Genomic DNA, 17,778 nt, shown 5'->3' with positions numbered 1-17,778 from the left:
TGTGGTCCTTCGGGACAATCCTATGTGGTCCTTCGGGACAATCCTATGTGGTCCTTCGGGACAAATATGTGGCACTTCGGTGCAATTTATGTGAGCAGTGGTGACTGCATTAGTGCACAACCACATTGTACTCAAATACCTAAAATTCTCAGTAGTATGCATTGGGCTAGTAAAAAAACAAATTTATATAAATCGAACAATGTATAAAAGTATACAATCTTGTTATGAAATGAAAAATTTGAATCCCTTATGAAATGTTTCTATGAAATAAAAAAAGAATTTATTTTATAATGTTTTATCTTACTCGTATTTGCCTCACTAAGTCAACGATTTAACGAGTGATTGTTTCTTACGTAGGTTCGAAGAAAGCAGAAGATTAAGCTAGGAAATGACAACATACCCTTGACGAGTATCAGATCAAAACAATTTAAACGTATGTTCTATATTTTGTAATTTATTTTGGCATGTATCATAACGTTTTAAATTGTAATGCTCTGATCCATTTTGTAATTATACAACTTTATATTTATCTAAATTATCGAATGATGTATTTTCAGTTTGAACTTTTAATAGAAATTTTATTAGAAGAATTTCACCACTAAATTATGATTTAGAGTTTAAATTTTGTATACATTTTTCAAGAGAATATGTTTTGAAAAGTTGATGTGACACATCGGATTCGTATTTGGGTCCGGTACGAGTTGGGGATGTTATATTTATGAATCCTTGCATAATGAGCTCTTAATATTTCCTTTAAACCAACACCAATAAGAGAGTTACATGTATCACTCTCTAATTGGTAATAAATAATTAAATATAAATATCAAGAATAATATTCTTATTTTTAAAAAAATATAATATGGCAGTGCCACGTCATCAGGTACCATGATCTGAATAGCTACGTCAACATCTCCCTCCGCGTGTATGTGTTTGGTCAGCATTAGATGTTGACTGTCAGTTGACTAACGATTTTAATATGGGTTGTTTAACCCAAAATTAAACGTTGAGTGGTCAAATGTTCTAAAAAAACAATTCGCATAAGTTTGACACTATTATCAAACATTTAGGGTTATTTTATTGTATTATGCCTTTTCAATAACCGTAACAACCTTGCTGCACTGAAAGAGGAAAATCCTTGGGCATTGAAAGCTGCAGCAAGCCCAGCTCGCTTGGTCTTCGAATCTTTGGAAGGATTTTACCTTTCAGAAGTGCCAAATGCAGATGGAAAAAAAGATTCAAATCTACTGCGGATTAGGCGAACCTGTATTATGTTGATGAAATGTCTTAGCATCTTGCTATCTAATTTGAATATGGTTTATGTTTCTCTAACCTAAGAAGATATTAAAGACCAAGCAAAATTAATTTCCGAGGAATGGAAACCGAAGTTGGATTCGCTTAACATGGATGCTAGTAATGGTAACTCTTTGGAAGCTCATTTTTCTGCTGCTTCGCGCCACTTTCGGTGTTGGTTCTGACTTCAATGAAGAACTTCCGAGACTGATACCAATAGTCTCTCGTCGTCGACAGGCAGCTGATCTCTGTCGTTCCCTTGGCTTGTCTGAGAAAATGGGAAGCGTAATTGAAGTTCTCGTGAATAGTGGAAGACAGATTGATGCAGTTAACCTGGCTTTTGCATTTGAGCTGACACAACAGTTTTCACTTGTACCTTTGCTGAAATCCTACTTGAAGGATGCAAGAAAAGCCGATTCACCTGTCAAGCTTGGAAATGCCTCCCCCACTGCCCAGGTGTGATCTTTATCCCACTTCTTCTAGGTGATTGGCTTGCCTAATATGGACTGAATATACTCAGTTGAACATTAACCGAATGAATGAAATACCGTCTTCTGAGTTTTCAGAATGAAGTTAGTGAGAGAGAGTTGACCGCACTAAAAGATGTGATCAAGTGCATTGAGGAGCATAATCTCGAGGAGCAATACCCTGTCGATCCATTTAAAAAGGAGGAGGAGGAGATATAAATTAACGAGAGGTAACTTCAAGGACCGTATTAGAAACAAATTAAAAATTCAGTGATTGTATTGTAAGTTTTAAAAGTTGGATGCCCAAAATATAAGTACCCTAAAAGTTTAGAGACTATTTTTTTATACTTTACCCTTATATTTTTTAAAAAATATTTTTAATTTAAAAAAATAAATTGTTATTATATATATATATATTGAAAATTTTTGATTTTTTTTATTTTCTTTGAAATTATTACTTAAATATGTTGAAATATATATATATATATATATATATATATATATATATATATATATTTATATATATATAAAATTTTAGTTATACTTGAGGGGTCAAATAAGATATTTTTATTGGTTTAACATGCTACATCACCCCTTTAACAATATTTAATATACCTTATTCATTTTTTTAATAAAGAATAATGTTTAAGGTCTATTTTATAACTTTTTAAAATATAATGATAAATAATATTATTTTAGCAAAATTTAATGACCGTTTGTGAATTTTATCCTATTAAAATATTAGTGATGCATATCAGTGTGTGTCATGCATTGTAGATTCATTCTATTTGTAAAGTATTTATATAATATATTTTATAAGATTTAGTTTCTTTTATTTTAATATCCAATATTTCCAAATATATATTTTTAGTTTGCAATCAATTTTCTTTCAGTAAATAACTTGATGTGTTCTTTTCTTTCTAAAATATGATACTAATCATAGTATTATTAATGAAATTAATAAAAGTATTAACATCATAACATATAATACTGTTTTAAAAAATATCAATAGTATTGAACTTACAAGTAGGTAGAATTAATTAATCCGTTAGAAGTCACTTTGTATAAATATGTGATGCTTTGTAAGTTAACATTAAAGTGAATGAGATGGATGAAATTCTTTAGGGGTGTTTGGTTCAAGGATTGTGGGATTCCCATGGGATGAGAATCCCACATTCCCATGTTTGGTTGGCTGGGAATCTCATTCCCGATAATGTTTTATTACTAATAGTAGATTTTTTTGGGTATATTACCGGGAATGTCATTAGCTCCCTTCCCTTAGGTATTGTAACATTACCGACGTTTTGGACTAAAATGCCCTTAAATTTTTATTTTTTTCAAAAATATCCTTCTTATGTCATTGAATAATAAAAATTCTACGAATGTTAAATTACAAATTTATCCTTAAATTATTTTAGATTTACAAAAAAAAAAGTCTATAATTAAAATTTTATATGAAGTTCAGGGGTTAAAAAAATTTTACCCTTTCATTAAACCCTTTTTATATTTTTAATTTTGTAAAAAAAATTATAAATATTATGAATTTAATTTTTAAAAAAAATATATATATAAATATTTTACAATTTGTAATATTATACAAATATATAATAAGGACAATTTGGTCAAATATACATTCCAATAATCTTTATTCCTTTAACCAAACATGATAATCTTACATTCCTGCTAAATCAACCAAACACAAAATACAACATTCCCAGTAATCTTATTCTCTGGTAATGTTTTATTCCCACTGGTAATCTTACATTCCGTGAACCAAACGTACCCTTATACTCTTGTTTTTATATTTTTTAATATGGTATCAGTTGTGTAATCATCTTTTTCTCATTCATAATCTTTTGGGTAAACTACGCATTTAGTACCTAAAGTTTCACTTTTGGTACGTTTATGAACTTTCAATTTTTACAAAATTATACTTAAAGTTTAATTTTTGTGTCATTTTAATACTCGTCGTTAATTTTTTGTTTCATTTTAGTACCCCTTTGTTAAATTTTTATTTCATTTTAGTACCTAAACTTTTAACATCGGGTACTAAAATGAAACAAAAAGTTAATTTTATGTACAATTTTGAAAAAAAATTAATTTTTTTGTACTAAAACAGAACGAAAGTGATAGATTAAGTACAAATTGTATAGTTTACCCTAATGTTTTTTTGGCCAATTGCGTTTTCTAGTCCGACCAAAGTATTATTGTAATTATATATAGAAATAGTTGACCTTCAAAGCAAAGGTTTATTTGTTTAGTCGATTAGAGCGTTGTGTTAACAATGCGCAGGCCGCAGGTTCAAAACCTGCATTGGCCAAATATCTCTTTGTTTACCAAACGACGCCGTTTCATTTTTTTTTATCTATCAAGTAGTAAGTTTGTTGAAATCGATTCTTATTTCAGAGATCCGAATTGTATCATTTTTTTTGGAAAACCTTTTAGTGACTAAAGACCGTAAAAATTGTGTTTGTGTGGTAATATTAATTCCTATAAATTACTACTTCGTTGTATATATATTATAATTAATTTATTAAATTTATATTTTCATAAAAGTAATTAATAAAAAATAAACTGATATATATATAATATAATTAAAGTTAATTAAACCGATATAAAATATATAAATTGCCATGTTTGAAAATGGAAATTAACCAAATTTTAAATTTTAAGGGGCTGGTCACGACTTCTGGAGCTTGGGTTTCTGAGTTTGACGAGATACAACATGTGGCAAAGGAATATTTCTCTACTTTGTACACGTCGTCACAGCCACAACCGGTTGCTCAGATTCTGGATAACATTACTCCGGTGATAACCATTTCCATGAATGAAACTCCTACGGCTCCTTATTCACGTGAAGAAATACATGCCGCTTTCTTACAAATTCACCCCCAACAAAGCCCCGGGGATTGATGGCCTCCCTGGAAGCTTCTATCGAGCATTTTGGTCGACGATTGGTGAGGAAGTGATAGATCTTTGCCTCGAGGTAACTTCTGGACACAGGTCCCCGGCTGAAGTCAATAAAACAGTTTTTGTGTTGATCCCAAAGGTATTCGATCCCACCCATATGAAACAATAGAGGCCAGTGATTACAAAATTGTGCCACAAAATTGTAGCCAAAGTTATTGTCTATGTTGCACTGATACGGATACGGAGACGGATACGGGGACGGGACTAGGACAGAAAACGATAATTTCTAAAATTACATGGTACGGGGACGGCAATGGTACGTCATATAAAATAATTTTAAAATTATAAATAGATGTAAAAAATTATAAATAAAGTCAAATATCAAGACTCAAACCACAATATTAAGTTTAGAACAATAAAATCCATAAGCAAATCACAATATTAAAATGTCAAATCTCAAGATTCAAACCATAATGTTAACTCTAAAATAATAAAATCCATAATTAAACCATAATATTAAAGTGTCAAATCTTAAGACTGAAACCATAATATTAAGTATAGAAAAATATTAAACGCCGTTAACTATTTAATGGTCAAATGACAAAAACCACTCAATATAATACGTTAAGTGAGAAAACTGTAAAAACTTAAAGTACAATGAATTAAATATGAGAGAGAGTAAAATATAATTACCAAATTTATAATTTACTCTTATTTTATATGTTTTAAAATAATTGTTGATAATCTAATATTTATTTCACATCAAATAAATAAACCCTAAAAAGGGGTGAATTCACGAGATAATGTTCTCGATTTTTTTTTTCACGATATGGTGCACATCCCAGATTAATTGTTGAAATGGGGTGAATTCTACAGTGATGCCATAGGACGCCATGCAATCCAGGCGATCTTGTAGGACGCCATGCAATCCAGGCGACATACGGGAACATACGGTTCTCCCCATGCATACGAGCCAATGGTTCTCCCCATGCATACGAGCCATACGAGCCAATGGTTCTCCCCATGCATACGAGCCATACGAGTGCGAGCCATGCGAGGTGGCCATGCAGTGGAATAGAGAGGAGGTTCTCCCCATGCATACGAGCCATACGAGCCGATGGTTCTCCCCATGCATACGAGCCATACGAGTGCGAGCCATGCGAGGTGGCCATGCAGTGGAATAGAGAGGTCGTTCTCCCCATGCGAGGTCCCCATGCATACGAGCCATACGAGTGCGAGCCATGCGAGGTGGCCATGCAGTGGAATAGAGAGGTCGCCATGCAGCCTAGGCGACCTTGTAGGTCGCCATGTAGTCCCGGCGACCTTGTAGGTCGCCATGTACTCCCGGCGACCTTATAGGTCGCCATGTAGTCCCGGCGCCATTCCCATCGTCCATTCCCATCATCCATTCACATGCAGCCCCATCATCCATTCACATGCAGCCATATAGATTCCTTCACGTGTGCATGCTGCATGCCTACGGCTCCCAATGAAACCATGTGAACCATTGCTGCATGCATGTGAAATAATTGGTACAATAATTGAAGCTGCAATTGTACAATTATTGGTGAAATAATTAAGGCAGTCGGTTGGTGAAATAATTGAGGCAGCCGGTTATAAAAGAAAGAAAGAAAGGGAGAAGAGATTGTAGAAGAAAGGGAGAAGTGATTGCAGCCGAGAAAGAAAGAAAGGGAGAAAGGAAAGAAAGAAAGAAGAAAGGGAGAAAGGAAGGTAAGAAGAATTCGAAAGGGAGATAAGGTAAATTTTTTGTATTTAAATTAGTTTATTATTATAAATGTTTAATTTGTTAGTTTAGGGTTTAAGGTAAAACAAAAAGCAGCTAATTAGTTTGTTAGTTTAGGGTTATATGATTGTTAGTTTAAGTTATAGTATACATAAATTAAAAAATATTTAATTAGTATATGTTTGATAGTTATATAGTTAAAAAATAATTAATTAGTTTGTATTGTTAATAGTTAGTTATATAAAAAAATTATTTAATTAGTTTGTGTTAGTTAAATAGTTAAGTTATATTTGTTTGTTGAATTTATATTATATAAAAAATTAGTTAGTAAGTTTATTAGTAGTATATTATAATGAAAAAATAGTTTATTAGTTAGTTTTAGTTATATAGAAGAATATTTTATTAGTTGTTCAAGGGTTTAGCGTTTACGTTTAACTTATATTTTAAAAAGTTTAGTTTGTTAGTTTATTAGTTTATTATATTATAAGCTATTATATTAAGTTTAGTGTTGTAAATTAGTTAGTTAGTTTATATTAGATTATATTAAATGATTTTTTAAATATTGTTGTTTAATTTTTTTTACAGATTCATTCCAATGGCTGACCAAATTCCACTGTTGAGGCTTGACAATGAACATATTTCAAGTCATTTGGGAATAATGGTGAATAAAATATTTGTTTAATGAATTATAATTAATAAATATTTGAATATTATTTTATGATTGTGATAATTTTTTGAAATATTTAATTGTAGGAGGACGAGCAGCGAGTCCTTCGTCTTCGACTACATAAAGTGCCCAGCCACACCCACTAATAGAAGAAAATTTGCAAGAGGCTGGATTTTGGTATATCACATTTGTGCGAGATTACAAGTTGGTCCCAGGTTTGATCAGTGCGTTGATTGAACGTTGGAGACCAGAAACGCACACGTTTCATTTGCCGTGTGGCGAATGCACGATAACTTTGGAGGATGTGGCAATGCAACTCGGGGTCCAAACTAATGGGATGCCGGTGGTAATGTCACATGAGTTTAATAAGGTGGAACAACTTTGCAACTTGTTTCTTGGGAAAGCGCCCGTACCACCAGAGTGTAAAGGGTGGCGGGTGAGGTTGTCATGGTTGAAGAATGAATTTCAACTTCAATCAAATAGTACGGAGCACGAAATTATATGCAACACGAGCGTATATATTACAATTGATTGGGGGAATTTTGATGCCTGATAAATCCGGTAGTTATGTTCACACTCAGTATCTTCTTTTTTTAACAAATTTGAGAATTGTAGGCAATATAGCTGGGGTTCGGCGATATTGGCGTTCTTGTATCGTGAGATGTGCAAGGCGTCATTAGTCGTGAATGATAATAATACAGTAGAAATCGGTGGATGTCTATTGCTGCTACAATCATGGGCTTGGCATAGACTTCCGTTTTTGACACCGATTAGTCGGACTGCGGTTGACTTTCCACTTGCCGGAAGGTAATATGAATCCTCTATTTTAATATAAAATATTAATTAAAAAATATTTATTTGATTAAAATTATTGAACAAAATGTCTGTATTTTGTTTTGATTGATATACAGATGGAGGCATAAAATTGAAGGCACAGGGTTGGTGCACATTAAAGACAGTTGAAGATCGACATTAAGGCCAAAAAGGAGGTATGCATAATTTGTATTTTTTATTATTTAAATTAACTATATTATCTGATTTAAATAAATTTTATTGTTTTTGTAATTTTACAGTTTAATTGGAGACCATACATGAATGAAGAATTATTTGCGTTGATACCGCACGATATTTTAGATGGGTTTCAATATTGGTGTGCTGTTACACCATTGATCAATTTTGCTTTTGTTGAGATCCAATTTGGGGATAGAGTGCTGAGGCAATTCCACTTCCACCAACCTATTCCGCGGAGTCCATGGGATCATGACCTCCTCCAAAACTTAGATGGTCGTCGTCCAGTGAATTGGGTTGAGACGCATGACGAACTGCACAGATTTGATGGTCGTCGTAAAGAAAGCGTTAATTGGGTTGAGAAGCATGCAACCTACATTAATGCTTGGAACATAGGGCTTCATTCATGCCAACTCTTGACGCCATTCAAGACGACGACTTTAATTTTGAGACTTCGGCTTACCTTGCTTATTTTTGGATAATGGAAAGCCGTTCCTCACAACAATAGTAGAGGCGACAATTTTTGAGGTTTAAGAAAAGATTTGGTAAAGCTGAATACTCTCTACCGAGTGGGAGTGGGAGTTCATCTCTACAAACTGAAGCGGAAATGACCGATGTGGATAATAGCGCACCACAATCGTTGCATCACGCATTTGATGATTCTACTGGCCCGGCATACATACCAGAGTTTGTGCAGCCTGAGGCACCCATCTATTCTCCTACGTTTTCGTCGACGTATGACTTTGAACACATGACAGTTCAAATACCCCCAATGAATGAGGGGGATGGGTACAATACTCCTGAGCCACAACGGCCACAACGTATCAGACGTCCGCCCCGACATTATCATTCAACAACACCCCGACATCGACAACAATTGTAAACTCGTTTGCTATTTATTACAAATTATTTATTGAAATTAGACTACTTTTTTTTTTACCTTAACAATGATTTTTAGTATCAAATCATTACTAGTATCAAATAATTAGATATTTAGTAAATCAACTATTTTAAATCATTAGTATCAAATAATTAAATATTAACAATAAATCCTTATTAATAATAATTAGTAAATCATTGATATCAAATCATTAAATATTTAAAAATCATACATAAATTCGACTATGTATAAATTTAAACTCAGTAATCCACACTTGTACACTCATTTGTTAGTATTCTAAATAATAACTAAATAATTATTATAAAATAATTATTATAATGATTATTATCAAATCATTACTAAATCATCAAATCATTAAATATTTAAATCATTATTAAATCATTTTTATAATGATTATTACTAAATCATTATTATAATGATTATTATCAAATCATTACTATAATGATTATTATCAAATCATTACTAAATCATCAAATCATTAAATATTTAAATCATTATTAAATCATTATTATAATGATTATTATCAAATCATACTATAATGATTATTATCAAATCATTACTAAATCATCAAATCATTAAATATTTAAATCATTATTAAATCATTTTATAATGATTAATAAATACATAGAAATACATATATGATTACTAATGATGAGCCTATATCTTGGTAAATTAGGACAATTGTTTTTTGAATGACCTTCACCCCTACATAATCCGCATCTCTTTGCTTGACCTCTCTCTATAGCATGAAAATCCATACTGGTATGAATTCGAGTGGACTCAGGTCGACCCTTTGGACTTCTGCGAAGCATTGGATTAGGTAGCCATTCATCATGATCCTTTTTGGGCCAATATGATTCATTCGGGATCTGTCTGAACACATAGCTGTAGACATTTAATATCCTACGTAGGTGGAAGCATTCATCAACATAAGTGTATGCGCTTACACCAGCATACATACATGCAGCGACTGCATGAGCACATGGATATTTCCATGCCTGAAACGACCACAATCACACCATTTGTGTCGTAAATCAACTCTAAATGTTTGGTCTTCTCCTCCGACGTTACGACGTATGCACGACACGACAAAAGTATGACCAACTCGGTCGAAATTATGAACAACCATTGATGTTGCCAATCGCTCATTTGCTTCCATTGATTCCACCACTGTAGGAGCCCAAGTTTTACCTCTATTTATGAGACTCTCAATTTCCTTGCCTTTGTCCGACCAAACTTTACCCAGTCTAAAGTACGTCTCTTTCACCACACTCGCTATTGGGAGATGGCGTGTACCTTTTAGTACCGAATTAATGGCCTCAACAAGGTTTGTGGTCATATGTCCGTATCTCCGACCTTCATCGTATGCTTGCGACCATTTTTCCCGCGGTATTTTGAAGCCCACTTCCAAACACGCTGATCATCGTAAAATACCTTCAAATTCTCCAATCTCTTGTCAAAATTTGGTCGACGTAGTTCGTATCCTGTTCCATAATATATTGTGTTAAACCGCAATTAAAAAAACCACGTAAAAAATACACAAATATTGAAAATAAACTTACCCATGCTGACTATCTCGCTACGAATATGTGCGTTATGAAACTGGTCGATACTATTCTTGCCAATATGACGGATACAAAATGTCGGATATGCATACGGAGGTATCCAACGACTTCCTGGTCGTTCAATTGCCGCCAAAATACCCGTTCCTCTATCGGATATCAAACAAACTCCATCTTCACGAACGACATATTGACGTAGATTGGTCAGAAAGAATCCCAAGCCTCTGTTGTCTCTCCCTCAACAATGGCGAATGCAATTGGGAAGATATTTCGCTCACCATCTTGAGCAACTGCCATCAAAAGTACATGCCTATATTGACCATACAACCACGTACCATCTACTTGGATCATACGTTTGCAAAATGGAAATCCTTCAATACATGCCTTGAATGCCCAAAATAGTCTATGAAATATTTTCTTCCCTGGCAGAAGTTGACCTTCTTCGTCATATGCGGGCATGGTTTGAGACTTCACTATAGTTCCTGGGATAAATCGCTTCATTGCTTGTAGCAAATGTGGTAGCTCATTGTACGATGTATCCCAATCTCCATACGTCAACTTCATTGCCTTCATTTTCGCATTCCACACCTTGCCATATTTTACTTGATATCCAAATTGGCTTCGAATAGATGCAGCTAACACTGAACAAGATATCCTTGGATCCTTTTCAACCATCGCCTTCACGTATTCACATATTACATCGGAGTCCAATAGTCGGTGGTCTTGTTCGATGGAGTTTCGCAAACATGTGTGCGAACCATTGTACCTCGTGATGACCCAAACATCGTGCCTTTGATTTTTCGACACTCTGATCTTCCACTTGCACTCTGGGCCATATTTTACACACTTTGCGTATAGGGTTTTCTGGTTGGACTCTGCAACATGGACATCAACATGGCATTTGATGCAGTACTCTTTAATAGCCAGCGTAGCTTCATTTTTTCCTCTGAATTGCACCCCAACTGAAAATTCACCAGAATTATCGAATGATTCAGTCATTTGGTACGGAGGTAAATGTGGCATGTCTGGGAATTCAGGTGCCCTCATTGCATCATAATCTATCTCGTACATGTGAGGAGTAGCTTCATACGGTGTCGGAACTTCATCAATTGCACCTCCACCAAAAATATTTTCGTCGCCGCCCAAAACGGGTTCTTCAGTTTCTTCATCTTCGCTTGAATCATCATGAATTTCTCCCCATCGATTTTCAGCGTCAATATCAACAACCAATTCCGGTATGTTTCTCGTCTCATACTCTGCTGCTATAGATGTCCCCCCGACTTCATTTACACTTTCCAATAGTGCCATAAAACTGTTCGGGAACCTGTATGTCGGCTCCTCAAACTGACTATATAAAGCCATTTCAGATGGATTTTGAGCCACACCTCTTGATGACCCAGGAACATCACATATGTTACGCACATCAACAAATAATTCAATAACTGCTATATTGGTTGACTCATGTAATCCAACCATGGTTCCAATATCATCATCTTCTTCAAGTGGAACTGCAGCATATCTGACTGGGTTAGAGCATATCATAAACCTATACCTCAAACCATCCACTGCAGCTCGAATTTTTCTTTCTATCTTATGCTTCATTTCTATAATGTGATGTCTTTTTTGAACATCATATTTATTGTTTTTTCAGACTGAAAAACTACTCCGACCTCATTTTCCATAATCTGTCCATTATAATGGACAATCGTGAAAAAGTTGTTGCTCATTTCTCTACAAATAAAAAATAAATTAATTTAGATTAAAAATTAGATAAGATAATTTCATAAATTATTAAATATAATAATACTATTATATTAATGATCAAATAAAAGTTATTATTTAACTTGATTGATTGCTTACTAATAAACCTAATAATGATTTGATAATTACTATTAATCTAATGATTTGATATTTAATGATTTAATAATAATATGATTTAGTCATAATCACTAATAATTATTTATTAATATTTAATGATTTAGATTTGATACTAATCATTTAGTAATTATTACTAATAATAATGATTAGTTTGATAATATTTTTTTTAAAAATATCAAACAAATTTGTTAGGCAAAACTGTCGAGATAATGTTCTCAAAATAATTATTTCGCGAGATAATGCGTTGTCCGGATTATTTCATTCAATTAATTTTTACTTCTTACTAATATACACATACAATGTAAATTAAACAAAATATTTTTAAAACAACACTAATATTTTAAACACAATATTTTTAAAACGGAAATTATCTCGCACAAATTAGTTTTATAAATCTAATATAAACTTACTAACTAACTAATTTACACATACACAACAACAAAAATGGACAACAAAAATAATAAATTACTCACGTCTTTATGCCTTCTTCCTTTACTTTCTTTTCCTGCCTTGTTTCTTTCTTCGAATCAATCTGTACGTGGGCAAATATTGTAAAATAATGTCATGTATGTGTAAACAAAATATTTATTTAAACAACAATAGCTCCCACAAATTAATTTTATATAATCTAATATATTATAATATACCTTAAAGTAATAAACTATTTCTTTATTATAATATAACTTAGTTAAAATAACAAACTAATTAAGCACTAATTAATTTTATTATAATATAACTTCAACTTCAACGAACAACCTAATATACGTTTAAAGACACTAACAAATTAATTAATATTTTTTATATTTAATAACTTAAACTAAGAAACTAATTAACTAATTTTTTATATAATATAATATATAACTTAAACTAATAAACTAATATAATATAACTTAAACTTACAAACTAATAATTTATACTAACAAACTAATTAACTAGATTTTAGTTTTAAGTTGCACCCGAAACTAACAAACTAATAATTTCATATAATAAACTAAATTAAACAATAAAAAAATTACCTCAACTATGTTTGAGCCTTTATCTTCTTTTCTTCTTCTTCCTTTTATTTCTCTCGGCAAAATTTATATGTGGTGGTTCTTATTGTGCTTCTACCCTATACCCCATATCCTTTATATAAAACAACTGAGCGTTAACTATTGAGCATTGAAAGGCTCACAGCTAAATTAACGCTGCAATAACGTAATTATAGATGCAACACATACAGGTACGGGTGCAGGAATCTCTGAGCTATGATGCAACGCATGCATGCAAGCTATGAGCTATGATGTAACGCATGCATGCATGCAGCAGGACCTTGGTCGCCGAGACTCCATGGCGACCACCGTGACCTACGCCGTGCATATCCATGCACAGTTCCCACGTCCAATGCACCATCCCTTCCCCCATGCATTCCCACCCCATGCATTCCCACGTCCCATGCATCCCCTCCCCATGCATTCCCACATCCCATGTTGATCCCTCCCCCATGCATTCCCACCCCATGCATCCCCTCCCCCATGCATTCCCACGTCCCATGTTGATTGCATGCATCCCCTCCCCCATGCATTCCCATGTTGATTGCATGTCCCATGTTGATTGCATGGCCCTATTCTGTAATACACACAGGTCGCCCGGATGCCATGGCGACCTCCAAGGTCGCCCGGATGCCATGGCGACCTCCAAGGTCGCCCGGATGCCATGGCGACCTCCAAGGTCGCCCGGATGCCATGGCGACCTCCAAGGCCACTGTAGAATTCACCCCATTCCAGCAATTAATCTGGAATGTGCACCATATCGTGAAAAAAAAAATCGAGAACATTATCTCGTGAATTCACCCCCCTAAAAAGGTTATATATCCACCATCTTCCTCCCATAGTATTTATCTACAAGTCTCCATTTGCTCTCTTTCTTCTTTCCTGCAACTTTCTTTGGTTTCTCTTTAATTTCCTCATAATCTTGCACAAGTCATGGCCCTTTTAATTAGTCTGTTGCTGTTCTTGGCCATGACTGGCCGTTCAAGTAAGTTCTTTGGATTTTCCTGTTAAAGATTTCCGAGAAAACTCACAGATGGCATCTTAATGATCGATTTTTTGCTTGGGGTTTTTGTTTAGGTGCTACTTATTGCTTATGTAAAGATGGAGTTGGTGATCAAATGCTTCAGAAGACATTGGATTACGCGTGGAGCTGGAGCTGTTTGTTCTGCGATTCTCCAGGAAGATGGTTGCTTTAACCCGACACGGTGAAAGATCACTGCAACTACGCCGTCAATAGCTATTTCCAGAGGACCGAAACGTCTCCAGCGAGCACCGAAACGTCCCCGTATCGTTCGGCCGTACCCTGCCACCGTGGCACGTCCCCGGTACGTATCCTGGCCGTCCCCGTGCCGTCCCCGTGCCAGGGAAGTTTTGGGTACTTGAAACGCCCTTCCTCTGCCGTCCCCGTGCAACGTAGGTTATTGTCAATCGACTTCGTCCTTTGTTAGGGTCTTGCATCGATGACAATCAAGATGCTTTTGTGCCTAACCGTTTGTTCTCTGATAATGTTTTCTTATGAATTATTTCACTACTTGTGCAGTGGACCAAGAGATTTAAACCGTGGGACAGCATTGAAAATCGATATGGAGAAAGCATATGACCGTGTTGAGTGGGCTTATCTTCGTGATGTTTTGTTTCAGTTGGGGTTTGCTCCGATATGAGTGTCTCTAGTCATGGCTTGTGTGTCCACGATAACTTACCAAATTCGAATTAATGGAGCTCTTCCTGAATGTTTCAGTCCCAAACGAGGAATACAACAACGGTGTTTCTTTCCCCATTTCTGTTTGTTATGTGTGCTCAAGGGCTCTCCTCACTCCTGTATTCTGAATAGTTGCATGATTGTATACGGGGGTTGAAAATATGTCGCCAAGGTCCGAGAATTACACATTTATTCTATGCTGATGACTGGTTGTTATTCCTTCGTAACGAAGCCACTAAGTTTAATCGGGTGCGCGAGGTACTTGATATTTATGAATCGGCTTTGGGACAGCCGGTTAATTTTGCAAAATCAAGCCTCTATTTCATTCCATCAACGCCCATGGAAACTAGAGACCAGTTGAGTAGTCTTATTGGGGTTCAACGAGTTGAAGATCCTGGTTTGTATTTGGGAATGCCATTACTTGTAGGACGTAATAAAACGTAGCATTTGGGTATCTTCGGGATAAGGTTCTAGCTCGGGTTCGGGGTTGGAATAAGAATCTCATTTCATTTGGAGGCCGATCAGTGTATATAAAGTTTGTCAGGCAATCCTTACCAACATATGTGATGGGTTGTTTCATGCTTCTTGATGGTCAAATTTCGGATATGACATCAGCCCTACGTAATTATTGGTGGGCGGGAGCTAGTTCCGACCGGGTATGGCCATTGGTAGCATGGGATACTATTTGTCAACCCAAGTGGGTGGGGGGTTTTGGTTTCCGAGACTTCCATCATTTTAGTCTTGCTCTTCTCGGCAAGCAGATTTGGAGAAGTTTGCGTTACCCGTCAAGTCTTGTGATGCGAGTTTTAGTTGCCAAATATTTTCCATCGGGTAATATATTTGATTCATCTCTTGGGAACCATCCTTCATATTCCTGGCGAAGCATCTATCAAGCAATGCAAGCTTTCCGTGGAGCTTTCATTGGCCTGTCAGTATGAATAGTTCTGTTCGCATTCACATAGATAATTGGGGAGGCTCCAGTCCTATGAAACTTCAAACCAACTATATGGATATAGTCCAAAAAATCCTATTAAATTTGGTGATTTCATGGTTCTCATGTTGCACAATGGAATGAATCTCTTATTCGTCAGGTTTTATCGCCATCGGATGCTAACTTCATTCTCATTGTACCATTTCGTCGATGTCCATGGATGAACTAGTGTGGAGTGGGCATTCTTCGGGTTCATATTCAGTGAGATCTGGGTACTCTTGGCTTCATCGACCCTTGATAGTTTCGAATGATAACTCCCCACTTTAGCTGTATTTATCTCGTTTAAAAACATTCCCAAAGGTAAGCGTTTTTGGCTGGCGAGCAACGCATGAAGCTCTACCTGTCGGCGTATGTCTGTCACAGGCTCAACTTTCTGATGCCCGTTACTGTATTTGTGATGAGGCACATGAAACTATCATGCTGACATGTCACGGTTGGAGGATAATAGGAGAAACACTAAGCGAAGGGCATTGGGGATTCAGAAAATGAATTAGGGATTGTGAAAGAGAAGAAAAAGGAATTACAAATTACAAATTCTAAAATTGAGAGGCAATGAAATGAGTCAAGTGATATAAAATGAAGCTAGAGAAAGGAGGCCCAAAACTGGAAGCCCAAGAGAAGAATCTGCCCTGGCTATCAAGCAAACGTTAGTCTTAGTACACTATAATTATATAAAACTATGTACTAGAGGAGGAAAAATCCATCTGATGAATGAATGAATGAAAATTTTCTTTGTTGTATTCTCCCTTCTTCTTTTCTAAATCCTTTCATTTTCTTCGATCTCAACTTCTCTATTTCTCAAGTTTCATAACAAATTGGTATCTAGAGTCACAACTCTTGGCAAAACAATATATGAATCTTCTACTCTTTCTGTGATTCAACAGCAGATTGAAGACTTATCAAAACTGGTGAAGCAAGATCAGTACATGGAGACAAGGATTGCAATGAATAAGGGCTATTTGGAATAGATTCTAAGGGTCTTGACTGGAAGGACAAAGATCAAGACCAAAACAGCTCTGAAACTGCACAGATGTTACCTGTGGCAATAGAAGACACAAATGATGGGTATCAAGTGTTTGAAAAAATTCCAACAAAAGTAATGGATGGCATTACTCAGCACTTGAAAATTGATTCCTCACGTGAGTGGTCTGAAGAACAACGACAAGATTGGATACTATATGAACTAAGTGGACAATGTCTGTTGTTTGGTCCCGATCTTCCTAAAACATAAGAAATTATTGATGTTTTGGATACATTCAGTGTCTTGATAGAGCTTCTGACAGACAACTTTGGAGCATACATTATTTCAATGGCAATTGCCCCTGCGAATGTTCTTGTTGTTGAGCTCTTGCAGCGTGAATGCCATATGAAGCAATCATTAAGAGTTGTTCCACTGTTTGAGAAGTCAGGTTTGTCTATATCAGTTCAAATTACTACTTTTACGCCTTCCATGGTTGTTTTATCCAAACTCTTTGCTGGTATGGACTCAGAAAACCAGTTCATTAATTTTTCTTCAAGACAAATGTGGCTCATTTTCTTATGTGTCAAACAGTAGGTCACTCAAATAACTTTAATTCTATAGTTCAATCAATGTTGGGGAAAAATTATTTGATGGTGTTATGAATGTCAG

General features: G+C 35.0%; 1 pseudogene; it reads left to right on the top strand.

The window, feature by feature from the left end:
• Positions 1–859: 859 nt before the first annotated feature.
• On the top strand, positions 860–1,976 carry LOC120189815 (annotated as a pseudogene).
• Positions 1,977–17,778: the final 15,802 nt, after the last annotated feature.

This window comes from Hibiscus syriacus, unplaced genomic scaffold (assembly GCF_006381635.1).
Source record: "Hibiscus syriacus cultivar Baekdansim isolate YM2019G1 unplaced genomic scaffold, ASM638163v2 tig00116959_pilon, whole genome shotgun sequence".
Taxonomy (NCBI): Eukaryota; Viridiplantae; Streptophyta; class Magnoliopsida; order Malvales; family Malvaceae; genus Hibiscus; species Hibiscus syriacus.
The sequence above is the reverse complement of the archived record's forward strand: the minus strand, read 5'-3'. Positions and strand labels throughout refer to the sequence as shown.